At 45.7% G+C, this 12111-nt stretch overlaps 1 pseudogene; it reads right to left on the bottom strand.

Annotated features, from left to right (window-relative positions):
* Positions 1–10004: 10004 nt before the first annotated feature.
* The window catches only part of LOC102858299, a 9216-nt pseudogene continuing 7109 nt past the window's right edge, over positions 10005–12111 (bottom strand).

The raw sequence follows: 12111 nt of genomic DNA, 5'->3' as shown, positions 1-12111 counted from the left end.
TTTTGTACATAGGGTCGCTATGAGTCGCAACTCGACGGCACATAACAACAACATACTGCATTGAAACAGATGAGGGAGAGAACTGTTTAAAAGTGCTATATGATTAGGTATTATTATCATGACAGGAGTCCAGAATGAAGGCTGCATAGTGGAGTGGACTTTGGAGGAGAGACTGTGTGACAACGAAAGATTTTTTTTTTTACTTTTCAAAGAGAAGAGTGAATTGGAGGGTAGAGGTGGGCAGGGAGAAAAATGCAACAATGAATGAATGGAAATCCAAAGTCTCTTGAAACATTCATTAAAATTAATAACATTTTTTAAAAAAGGAAATGAAGTAAAATGTAATTATCGGAAACAAAACAAAACCAAAGAGGCCACTCAGAGTTTGGTTTCATTTATCTGAAATATCAGAACTGGCAAATTCAGAGAGAAAGCAGTAGTACCCGCCTTCTTCTAGTGAAAGCAGTGTCCCACAGCCTGAGGTGCCAACCTGGGTGGCCATGACCCCTGAAGCTGAGGGGAGGGAGGCAGAGCTGAGGGCTTGGAAGAACTGACAGAGTTGGGGGCAGGGCTGTCAGAACCAGGTGGAGGGTTGCCCCGCTCCTCTGTGCTCCCGTGGGAAGCCCTGTAGGACCCCATCCACAATTAGCACCACATCCAGTCCCCTGAGAGGCTATGGACAGGCCCCCCCAGAGCAGAAAGGACTCAAGGCTGGCATGTAGAGCCCTGGGGACAGACAGTGGCGGGACCCCACTAGGGATGTGCACAGGTCCCATGGTCCCAGCCCATCTCAGCCCAGTGTCACCCCTCAGTGCTTCCCAGGCTATCTAGGATTAAGAAGAAAGGCTTGTCTCCATGTCCATGTCTCTTCATCCACACTGCCCAGGGACAGCCCCCTGTTCTCAAGCCCCAACAGCCATTCTGCCTACCTTTGCTGTCCAGGCACAGGGCCTGATGCTTTCTGAGGCAACCCTCAGCCCCTGTCCCCACAGCCTCCTTAGCCTCAGTTGAGGACCACATGCCATCTGCCAGTCAGCCTGTGTCACACCTCATTCCAGAGACCTTTTCCCCATTCTAGCTGCCTACCTACCAACCATGCCACACCTCAGCCTGGAAGGGTGCATTCTGATCTCTCTGTCCCACCAGCTGGGAAGGGTCTGGTTACCCCAACAGTGGTGGAAATGATGGTGGCTTGTGGGATTTAGGGAACAAGAAACTAAGCAAAACTACAGCACTGCCCTCCATCCACTTCAGCTTCCAAAATTCCATCTGCTCAGTGCCTGCAGGGCCCTTCCCCTCCCAGCAGCTGTTTGTTGAGGGGACGACAGGGAGGTGGAAGGAGCTTAGATGGAGAAGCAATGATACTACACCTGCCCCCTCCCCATGTGCAGGAGTGAGGAGCTGCAGCACCATCCACTTTGCAGTCAGGAGCACTATGCTAACAACCTGGGCCTAGGACCACAGACTGACTTCACGTGACAGGGTGAACGTTTGATACATAAATTACATGGGGAAAACCCCCCACCACTGTCTAGAGATTTTTCCATGTGCCTGTGCAGTGAGGCCCTGGGATGCCCACACCCCCCATGGGACACCCAGGCTGCTGAGATCAGTGCTTGGCAACCTGGCTGGGGAAGAAACAGCCATCTGTGAAAAACAAATTCCACAGGTTGGTTACTGCAGGACTTTGCTCAAATTTCTTGGTGCACTGCAAACAAAACATAACGTATTGATGACTCATACTTGCTGAAGATCAAAGACTTCAATAGGGACTGCATCTCACTATCAAAAATCCTCACCTTGAGCCAATAAAGAACATTATGATAGATAAAGATTGAAATTATCAAGGATTTCATTTTACTTGGGTATACAATTAACACCCATGGTAATAGAAGTCAAATAAAAAGACATGATGCTGTCAAAGACTTCTCCAAAGTGCTAAAGATCAAGGATGTGACCAATTATTTCCTATGCATCTCAAAGTTGGACAATGAATAAGGATAAGAGAAGAAAAAATTGCTGCCTCTGAGTTGTGGAGCTAAGAAAGAGTACTGAATGCCCCCAACACTGCCAAAACAAGTCAGTCTTGAAAGGGAGTGCCTCTCCTTAGAGGCAAGGATGATGAAACTTGGTCTCACATACTCTGGATATGTTGCTAGATGGGACCAATCCTTGGAAAAAGACATCATGTTGGGAAAGTTGGAGGGTCTGAGAAAGAGAGGAAGACCCTCAACAAGACGGACTGACACAATGAATTGTTTAACAATGGGCTTGAGTATGTATATCAGAGATAGTGAGGATGGTACAGGATAGTTAGGGTTCAGATCTGTTGTTCACAGGGTTTTTATAAGTGGCTTGATGGCATCAAACAACATTATTGGTGAGACCTTTCAGGCCCATAGCTACACTGAAGGGCAAAGTTGAACTGTCCCCATAAGGTTTCTAGGGTAAAATGTAGTAGTGAGAAGTGAAATTAGGAAGAGTCAAAAAGGGCTCCTGAAAACAACAAAGCCTCTTACCTACTTGAGTCGACTCTGACTTGCAGCCCGTGTATCAGGCAGAACAGTACTGCAGGGCTTTCTGCCCATTTGGGGGAAGGCAATCCCAAGCTTTCCTTCCCAGGAGGGCTGTAAATCACTACAGAAGACAACCCACCTTCTGGCCGGCAGTTCCCCAGTTAACCACGGTGCCAGGGCTCCAGTCCCGCCCCAGGGCAATGGAAGCAGGCCCTTGGTCCTGTCCCTGGCAATTCATTTGCTGCAGCACTGATACTGAGCCAAAGCCACCGGGGCTGGGCTGGTCCCTGGGGAGCCAAGGGGCCAGCCTGCCACCCCACTCAGCTGCGGCTCCCACCCTAGGGGAGTTTCCTGCTGGGTTGGCTCAAGCCTCCAGTTCAGGGCCCTCCACAATGACTGGGTGGGCAGGCCTGCCCAGGGCTATGCCCATGATCTCTTTCTGGAGGAAATCTGGGAAATTCCACCCCACAAAGCAGGGTCAGATGATCTGTAGGACTACAATCTGCAAGAACCCCAGAAGACTTCTGGAGAAGGGAGAGATTGTGCTGAAGGGCCACTTCTCAATGGCTTTTCTGTATGCCTTGTTTCCTGTGCTTCACAGATGGCCTGCTTCACAAACTCCAGGCTGTGGCCACCTGCCTTGAAAAGGCCTACAGCATCCGCTGCTGCAGTTTGTGCTGTGTTGTCTCTGGGTCATCCCCACTCTTATCAGCTCCCCTTTGTGGATCTTCCTGTGCCCAGCTGGCTTTACTGTGGTGGTTTGTATCACAGCATTGCCAATGTTGGCCTGCACTAGTGCCCAAGCAGAGAGCCCACCCTCTATGTCCCTGTAGATCAGGACTGGTTACTGCAGCACCAAGAACCAGGGCCAGAACAAAAGTGGTCTCTAGCAGCCTCAAGATGACCCTGAGTTCTTGCCAGGCATCAAGGGACAGGACGCAAGGGGTCCACTGACTCCTGTGCCTCCTCGGACCAGCATCTGTCCATCTGGACTAAGCCTCATCACTGTGTTGTGGTCTGAGGAAGACCATGGAGGACTCTCTGTGTCAGGTAAACGGGTGTTCCTTGGACCTGAAGTTGAGATTAGACTATTTCCACAAAACAGGAAGCTTCCCCACAACTTCCCACAGCAGCCCTGGTAAGAAAACCAGCTACCCAGGGCCCAGCGTGGCCCTAGAGTGGGCCATGTTTTTATAATCTGAAGTGCTCACATCCTCAGACTGGCTGGGTCTAAGAAGCTATGGAAGGTGGTAGGTCACCAACACTGATGGAGCATCTCTCATCTGGCATAGTAATCCTGTGCCCTGTACAGGTCCGGGGTCGATTCAGGTCTCCCAACTAGTATACACTCCCAGTCCAGGGTAGCCACAGCCAAAAGCTGTCCCCAGAGACTGCTCCCTGCATGTTGGCCTGAGCAGGACAAGTCTCTTGCAAATAGGCTCCTAGGACTAAGGGACAGGACTGGAGAGAAGAACTAATCTTCCCGCTGCTCTCCTCCCACCTGCTCAATATTACTTCTCAACAGCCATGGCACTTGGTGGCCACTGCGTCACCATCACTCCTGACAGAGGTCAGGTCACCTCCCTGGCTATGCCAGCTTGCATCCATGTCCTCAAACCTGTATTCTCACCTGTAAGATGCCAGTGGCAGCCCTCAAACCTGAGGTGTAATGAGCTTAGAGCCCGCACTGCAGCCCAATCAGAAGGGATCCTTCTTTAACTGTGAATCCAGTAGTACATGACAGAGTCCAAGTAAGAGAGGATGGGGGCTGAAATTACACACTGGCCACCCTTATTAATGTGAAGCTAAACTAGCAGGTGAAAGGCAGATCAGAGTTAGGGACCGGCACGGACAGTGGTGACCAGCTGACAGTATGCTGACAGTCAGCCACATGTGGGACTGGCAACCTGTGGGAGGATGACATCTCTGGAGACTGATTTTACTACTAACACACTCGTCCAGGTGCATTTATGTATCTGATTGAAAAGTTACTTGTAAGGAAAGATTCTTGGGCAAAGCTGTTTGGATACATCCATGTTGCAATGTCCCCCAGAGGACTGTTAAACCAATTTGCTTCCCCTTTGTGATGGAACTGTATTCACCCCTTCACAGCAGTATTGCTTCTGGAGACCAGGACACTGGGGATCACAGAAGGTCCTGACTAGAGAAAAAAAATTGCACATATAAACGTGGCCAGGCTTACTCGTATGATAGATACTGTTGGAGACCATGGCCCTTAGGTAATCTTCAAGTCCGGAGCAGACTCACCTCTCACAGTCAAACAAACAATAGGCAGGCTAGAAGGTGAACAATGACAACAGGTAGGCTGTGTCATTTCTTAGAACAAGCAACCCTGCATCTGGTGCTGCGTCTGCGTGGTGGCATTATCGAGCCTTTCTTGCGCCAGCTCGCCCAGAAGTATAACTGCGACAAGATGATCTGCCGCAAGGGTTATGCTCGCCTGCATCCCTGTGCTGTCAATTGCCGCAAGAAGAAGTATGGGCACACCAACAACCTGCGCCCCAGAAGAAGGTCAAATAAGAGTCCCCTCTTCACTGGCTCCATTGCCTCTTGCAGGTGGCTTTCTTCTGAGCCCCATGACCCTGGGCCCTCAATAAAGTCTCTTTCATTGAACTGGGGGGAAAAAAACAAAAACAAGCAACCACACAAGATCAAAAGGGGAGCATTGCTCAGAGATTAAAGCTTAGAAAGCAGGGATAGTTGGAGTTTAGATGAACAGAAACAAGCATCACCGGGAGGAAGAGTGTGGGAAAAAGCCCAGAAATTGATGGAATACCAACTGACATATTTCAGCAAACAGATGTTGCCCTGAATGTGCTCACCAAATTGTGCCAAGAAATCTGGAGGACAACTAACTGGAAGGGATCCATATTTATTCCTATTCCAAAGAACGGTGACCCGAGAGAGTGTGAAAATTATCGAATATCACTAATACCACACACTAGCAAAATCCCGCTGAAGATTATCCAGAAAAGACTTGAACAAGCTGGGTTTAGAAGAGGTCATGGCACTAGGGACATAATAAATGTCAGATGGATCCTGGCAAAGAGCAGAGAGTACCAGAATGGCTATTTGTGTTTCGTTGACTATGCAAAGGCATTTGACTGTGTGGATAACAATAAATTATGGCTAAGTTTGAGGAAAATGGGAATCTCAGAATACTTGACTGTGCTTATACGAAACCTATACTTAGACCAGGAAGCAGTCCTCAGAACAGAGCAAAGAAACACTGCATGGTTCAAAATCAGGAAAGAAGTGCATCACCGATATATCCTGTCCCCATACCTTTTCTGTCTGTATGCAGAACAGATTATTTGGGAGGCAGGGCTTTATGAGGAGGTGTGTGGCATCAAGATTGGAGGAAGACTCATTAACAACCTACGATATGTAGATGGCACAACCTTATTGCTGAAACTGAAGAAGACTTGAAGCACTTGCTGCAAAAGGTCAAAACTGTAGTTTTCAATATGGATTGAAACTCAACATCAAGAGGACAGTCTCACAACTGGGCCAACTGGCAGCACAGTAATAGGTGGAGAAGAGATTGGGGTTGTTAGCAATCAGTTTGTTCGGATCAACAATTAGCACTCTTAACACCAGCAGTCAGGAAATCAAAAGTCATGGACTTTGGGAAAATCTGATGTCATGAACCTCTCCAAAGTGCTGAAGAGCAATGATGTCAGTCTAGATATAAAGGAGCACCTAATCCAGTTCATGGTCTTCTCAATTATGTGATATGCTTCAGAGAGTTGGACAATGACTAAAAATGACGGAAGAATAGATGCCTTCGAGTTGTGGTGCTGGAGAAGTCTTCAACATACTATGGACTGCCAAGAAAACAAATAGATCTATTTTGGCGAGGATGAAACCAAGTTTTTCCTTGGAGGCTAGGATTTTGAAGCTCTGCCTCACTTACTTTGGGCACGTGGCCAGGAGAGATCAGTCCTTGGAGAAGGACATCATGCTCAGAAGGGTGGACGGACATCACAGGAGAAGAAGACCCCAGATGAGATAGATTGATACAGTAACTGCGGCAGTGGGGGTTGGTGTGTCAGAATTAGTGAGACTGGCTCAGGACAGGGAAGGGTTCAGAGCTGCTGTATATAGGGTCATTATACATCACAGGTGACTCAACAGCACATAACAACAATTACATACAATCACAGGTTTGGAAGCAGGAGTGACATCCACTTTCTGAACAACATGCCTCTGGAAACTATCAACTTTGATAAATGTTGATAGTTGTAGAAGGGCTTCAGGCCTTTTGAGTCACTATGAGTCATGCTCAACTTGAAGGGAACAACAACACAGGAATGGCTGAATTTAAAATGGACTTTATAAACTTAATTTTTATATAAATTTTTATATACATTTTTTCTTTTAATTGTGATAATATGAAAGTTTACAAAAAGTTGGATTTTTATTGATTCACTGTTGAACATTTACCCCCTCTCCCTCCCTTCTTCCTCTCCCAGCTCACTTTAAATAAACTTCATAAACTTTCACTGAAATTACAAGGAAAAAAATTATATAGATCCATCGTTATTGACCTACAAAGATAGCGTTGACACAGCACATGGTAAAGGATGTACATATAGGCTATGCAGTGTAAATCTTATTTAAAAATATTTTCTCATATGTATGTTATTATTAGAGTTGTAGACAATTCATAGCGACTCTAGGAATGAGTCTTGACTGCAAGACTTTCATCTTTTCTCCAAGTTCATAGAGTTTCCTGAGGCAAGCTTTTTTTGGGAAGTAGATGCTTCCAAGCCTGTTTTATTTGGGAGAAAAGCTTTTTAAGTATGAGGCCAAATCCAATCAACTCACACCCTGTTGTGAGCAGCAGTCACATCCTAGTCTCAACCCCAAACCAGAAAACACACCTTAGCTGAATCCGGCTGTTCCACTCATCTCCCATTCTGGAAATAGCCCCAGACTGGTGGCCAAAAGCCTTTTAAAATCTGAGGCAAAATTCAATCAACACACACCCTGTCGTGAGCATTGCTGGAAATCAACTGAACATGCTATCAAGATGCAATAACAATAATAGATGACTGGAACACAAAATTTGGGGACAGGGAGAAGGATCAGTAATTGGACTTGGTAACAGAAATGAGGCTGGAGATAGAATGATAGAATTCTGTACAGTCAATGATTTATTCATTGCAAATACCTTTTATAAGAAACACACAGACTATACACATAATTTCACCTGATGGAATGTACAGAAATCAGATTGATTACATCTGTGTAAAGAATTGCTAGAGAAGTTCAATACCACCTGTGAAAACTAGACCAAGAGCTGACTGTGGAACAATCAACAACTCATATGCAAGTTCAAACTAAAGTTAAAGAAAGTTAAATAGAATCCACAGGAACCAAAATTTGACCTTGAATCTATTCTACCTGAATTTCAAAAACCATCTCAGGAACAGGTTTGAGGCCCTGAATACGAATGAACAAAGACCAGGTGAGCTGTGGGAGGTTAACAAGAATATCATTGGGGGTGGGGGGGAATCTTTCAGGAAGAATGCAAAAGGTCATTACAAAGACAGAGGAAGAAAAGACCAAGATGGATGTCAGATCAGATAGAATATTGCACTAAAATGCCAAGAAGCCAAAGCAAAGGGAAGAAATCAAGACATTAAGGAGCTGAACAGAAGATTTCAAAGGGAAGTAGGGAAGACAAAGCAAAAAATTATAATAAAATATGCAAAGAGCTAGAGTCAGAAAATCAAAAGGGACAAATGCATTCAGCATGTCTTACACTGAAGAACCTGAAGAACAAATTCAAGCCTCAAGTTGCAATACTTAAGGATGTTATGCACATAATATTGAATGATAAAGAAGCATCGACACAAGATGGAAGGAGTACAGAATCACTGTACCAAAAAGATCTGGCTGACACAGAAGAATTTAATGAAACAGCGTATGATAAAGAGCCTGTGGCAATGATGGAGCAAGTTCAAGCTGCTCTGAAAGGAACTGGCAAAAAAGCAAGGCCCCAGGAATTGATGGCATACCAACTGACATATTTTAACAGACACTGCTCTGGACATGCTCATCAGGTTGTGCCAAGAAATCTGGAGGATAATCACCTGGCCAACTCACTGGAAGAGATCCGTATTTGTTCCCATTCCCAAAAAAGGTGACCCAACAGAGTGTGGAAATTATCAATCAATATCACTGATAACACATGCAAGCAAGGTACTGCTGAAAATTATCTAACGAGCTGCCAAATGTGCAGGCTGGGTTTAGAAGAGGCAATAGCACTAGGGATATTACAGCTAATGTTAGATTAATCTTGGCTGAAAACAGAGAGTACCAAAGGAATGTCTGTGTTTCATTGATTATGCAAAAAGGCATTTGACTGTGTGGATCACAACAAACTGTGGCTAACTCTGAGGGGAATGGGAATCCCCAGAACACTTGATTGTGCTTATGCACTTACGTACTTGTACCAGGAGGCAGTTGCCAGAACAGAGCAAGGAAACACTGCATGGTTTGAATTCAGGAAAGGTATACACCAGGGATGCATCCTATCTCCATATCTGCTGATTGGCAGCATCATAATAGACGGTGAAGAGACTGTTAACAGCTTTAGTCCACGTGGCTCCACAACCAACACTCTTTGTACCAGAAGCCAGAAAATAGAAAGTCGAATTGCAATGGGAAAATCTGCTATCAGGGACCTCTCGAAGAGTACTGAAGAGCAATGATGTCAGTCTGGAGATTAATGTGTGCCTGATCCAGGCCATGTACTTCGCAATTACTTTTTATGCATCAGAAAGTTGGACAATGACTAAGGATGATAGGAAAATTGATGCCTTTGAGTTGTGATGATGGAGAAGAGTACTGAACATACCATGGACTGATAGGGGAATAAACAGGTTTGTCCTTGAGAGGGTGAAACGAGGTCACTCCTTGAAGAGGGTCATCATGCCTGGAAGGGTGGAGGGACAGCACAAGAGAGAGGAAGACCCTGGATGAAATGGATTGACTCAGTGACTGGGGTAATGGAGGTAGGTGTGACAGTGACAATAAGGCTGGCTCAGGACACAGCAGGGTTCAGAGCTCCTGTACAAAGGGTTGCTATGAGTCACAAGCCAACTCGATGACACATAACAACATAGATTGCTGGTGGTGTTATGCTTAGGGGGCTCTGCTGTTAACACAAGTGTCAACAGCAGCAAGAACCTCTCAGCAACTGCTGGGGATAGGGAGTGGAAGGAGAAGGAAGTGGCAGTGTACCGTCATGGCAGTGAATGCATTTGTCCTTGGGAGAAAGTAGGGAGGGTGCTGTCCCATCACAGGACTGCGATCAACAGCATGAAACCAAATGTTTATCAGCTGCCGAATGAAAATATGCTCTGTAAACTTTCACTCAAATGAAAAGTTAAAGGAATAAAACCAGACTTTTTTTTTTACTGGAAAAAAGTTAACAGTTTATGTATTTTATTTTCTTTAACAATCTAAGAAGTTTGCATCCATCAGCAGTTCCAGAGCAACTTCATGTGCAACTGGAGATTTGGGATTCCCAGTGGAGATGATAGGGTAGTGATCCTTGTATGTAAAATGCGCACATACTTTTATAGTACATGTGAAGGGATTTCTCTAAAACTGACTGCACTAGTTTTACTTTCAGCAAACTGACCTGGGCTACTTAACATGGCTTTTATTGTTCCTGATGTTAGTGCATGTCCTCTTTTCACAATTAATGGCCATCAGAAGATACCAATTTGACATACATAGCACCTTCATAGCCACCATAAGCTTTCTCCACTCCATCTATTAAGTTCTTTTGAAATTCTACTTCGTTTCCACAGGAACTTTCGTACCTTTCTGGTGAGGCAAGATACACTGATCCTATCTCTTCTATGTAACATCCCACGGGACGATTCTACTCCACAGGGTCATGGTGAGTTGGCCTTTTTTGATGACAATGACTTTGGCTTTTGAATTCATGTACATATTATTTACACCAAATGCTGATAATTTTGTGTGTGAAAGTGGTGAAATCTGGGGTGGTTTGTTATATGGCATTTCTGATATTTTTCAAAGATGGGCAGGTCCTATGATGATGCTTTGCTCAAAATGCTCTGTGGACGTGTGTTACACTTATGTGCATTCTCCTCTGTCCAGGAAGAGGGCTCTGACAGACCTGATCTTGCTACAGGAAACAAATGGAGTGGACTATATAGTAGGCCTCCTTACTTGTAAGCAGGTGCTAGGATTTACACCTTGCTTCTTAGTGCTCCAGTACAGATCAGGTAAGCTGTGTGGTTCTAGATCTGTCCAGTGGGGACTGATTGAGATCTGCACCAGTCTCAGATACTTTGGATAGTTGGCAAATCTCCCAGCTAACCTCCCATGAGGGCAGGTGAGAAAATCTCCATTTCAGATACAGATAAAGCAGAGGCTGTACATTCAAGAGGGCTTGCCCAAAGTCAGCAGCAGCAGGTGCAGGCAGGGTGCTGGTCCAGGTCTTTTGACCTTCCCAGAATCCTCCCTGCAGCTATAAGCTGCCTCCATTTCTCAGAGCTCATTCCTGCCTTGGCATGTTGGCACAGACATGAAGTGGAAAACTGGAACAGCAGCAACCACTGTGAGTAAATAAGTCCTCTGCACCTGTCAGAGAGTAGGATTGTTTCTGTAAAGCATGAGGGCAATCTGACCATCTCTTAACTTCACCAGGGGCACGGAGAACCCAGAGCTTATGGTTCATTCCTCCAGGAAAAGGCCATATAGCCCCCACCCTTCTCTCCCACACACTTTCTGCTGTGTTCCAGAGGTTTTTTGCAATGGCTATCTAGATAATACTCAGGATTATGGGGTTTATTAGGAAAGTAACAGGTAGGACTCAGGCAGGACTTTAATCAGGACAGCCTCTTCTCAGTCACGCCCACAGCAGGCCTCTCTCTAGCCCTAGTGAGGCCATCTAGGCCTCTATGCAGCTCGGACAAAGCTACCAAGTCCTTTCACTGGGGCAGCAGTTAGTGCTGGAGGCACCTCATCAGCCAGCAAGCTTCCTGCCTTGGCTTTTTGCTGCATTGCCATCTCCTGGTTCTGCTGTGGTAGTTTGTATCTTTGGACTCTGGGGTTCTGAGGGACTTTGGGTCCAAAGGACATACCCTGCTCCTGTACCCTTTCAGCTACAGTCTGGTTTCTTTTCTGCCTCCAAAATGGCTCATTTAAGTTTTCAGGATGGCAAACAGGACAGTCCCCTCCTGGGGCTCCACCACCTTATCTCCATGGCCTCACCTCCACAAGATGCGCCTTGGTGGCCAGCAGACATCACTGGCTCAGGCCCACCTGGTCACTTGCCAGGAGTGTACAAGGTAGAAAACATGCCCCGGGGTCATGTGAAGTCATTCACTGAGGGAAGCCGACTATCAAATTTAATAATAGTAGACCAAATGCTCAGAGTAATATATCATATGGTCATCCGACTCAAAATGCCCCATGCCAGTCCATCTCATCTCATCTCACCAATGCCTAGTATGTCAATATTTATGCGTTCCATTTCTTCCTTAACAATATCTAATTTTCCTACATTCGTGGTTCTCACATT

The sequence above is a fragment of the Elephantulus edwardii genome, unplaced genomic scaffold, assembly GCF_000299155.1.
Source record: "Elephantulus edwardii isolate Elephantulus edwardi_28Jun2011 unplaced genomic scaffold, EleEdw1.0 scaffold00209, whole genome shotgun sequence".
Classification (NCBI taxonomy): domain Eukaryota; kingdom Metazoa; phylum Chordata; class Mammalia; order Macroscelidea; family Macroscelididae; genus Elephantulus; species Elephantulus edwardii.
This window is presented reverse-complemented; position numbering and strand designations above follow the sequence as displayed.